Raw genomic sequence first — 1,565 nt, forward strand, 5'->3', positions numbered from 1 at the left:
TTTTTTTTTTTTTAGGGCTCCCTTGCGCACCACCAGAATATGTGGTTCCACATAGTATTCCACCTCGCAAATCAGGCACTTACCAGTATGGAGAAGAAATAGTATACGAATGTGCGGAAGGTTTTGGGATTAATGGATCTGCATCTATAAAATGTTTAGGAGGAAAATGGTCCCATCCACCAAAATGCATAAGTATAGTGTATTTAATTTTACCCTAAGGTTAATCAATATTCTTAATTTAGAGCATAAATGGTATAACTATGAAACTAGGCAGTAATTCTAGAATTTAACAAGGTATCTCTGGAAAGTTGTGGAGTCTGCTAGAGAATTAATAACTCTAGTAGTAATAAAGTGTGACAGCGGAAGCCAAATTATTTCACTTTCACGTTGCTTTGTGTGCACGTTGGACAACCTCTGATACATGTCCTCAGATGCCTCATCTCTGTTCCTGGATCACAGCTGGTCCCTGCTCAGCAATCTCATCATTACTCAATTTACTGTTAGTTTATCAGTTATCTCCCTATAAGTATATAGTTTTCTAAGATAGCTGACATAAATAAAAGTAACAGATTTTGACAGAAGCACAAAATACAAATACATACGTAATGTAGGTGGCTTGTATGGGAAAAAGAAATTGAACGGAAGAAGTGTGACATCAAGCAGTACATGTATCCCTATCTTTTCAGGTTTCCCACATAATCATCCCCATGTTTTACGTTCGACAAACACAGGACTTTTCAATATAATTAACCCAAAAGACTTCTAACACAGTTTTTCAACTTATAAGAAAAATTGAGTACAGTGCTCATTGGTTGATGGGTACCTGTTTCTACATTATAGTTATTGGTCATCATGTATTTTAAAAGATTTACCAAGCAAGTACGTATTCTTTTTCTTTCAGAAACGGACTGTGTTGGCTTACCTGACTTTGGTAATGCCATACCCATAGGCCTGATGAAGGAATCATATAGGTCAGAAGAAAAAGTGACTTATACATGTCCAAGATATTATGAATTGGATGGACCCAATTTTATACAGTGTATTAAGAGCCAATGGATAGGAAAGCCAATATGCAAAGGTACTTCAATAAAATTTTAGAATGTATTCATCAAAATGCCTTAAGTAATACAATACAGAATTCTCTCCAACATCATTTAAACAATGGACATAGATAATTTTGGGGGCCAGGTCAAAGAAGGTTTATGCTTTAACATAAAGGGATGAAATTGTGTACTCACTGGTTAATCTTAAAGCCCAGTGGTTCTCAAACTATGGTGTCTGGAATAGAAGCATCAGCGTCTTCTGGGAAATTGTTAGAAATGCAAATGCAAATTAACTGGCTCACTCAGACCTGTGGAGTCAAAAACTCTGGGGCTACTACCCTGAAAGTGTCTTAACAATTCCCAAGAGATTCGAGCTGTACTCCCGTTTAGGAACCATAGCTATAGCCTATTATACTTTACATTCACCTGAATCTCACTGGTGAATTGTACATTACTCCTTGAAATGTCCTTAAGCATTTGCAAAATATATATATGTGTGTGTGTATGTGTATATATATATAT

The 1,565-nt window shown here is 36.0% G+C and overlaps 1 long non-coding RNA gene across 1 annotated transcript; it reads left to right on the top strand.

Annotated features, from left to right (window-relative positions):
• Positions 1–9: 9 nt before the first annotated feature.
• On the top strand, positions 10–978 carry LOC103679844. Its single transcript, XR_573005.2, has 2 exons — positions 10–192; positions 902–978. It is a non-coding gene; the product is annotated as an uncharacterized LOC103679844 (long non-coding RNA).
• Positions 979–1,565: the final 587 nt, after the last annotated feature.

The sequence above is a fragment of the Ursus maritimus genome, unplaced genomic scaffold, assembly GCF_017311325.1.
Source record: "Ursus maritimus isolate PB19 unplaced genomic scaffold, ASM1731132v1 scaffold_2009, whole genome shotgun sequence".
NCBI classification, from domain to species: Eukaryota; Metazoa; Chordata; class Mammalia; order Carnivora; family Ursidae; genus Ursus; species Ursus maritimus.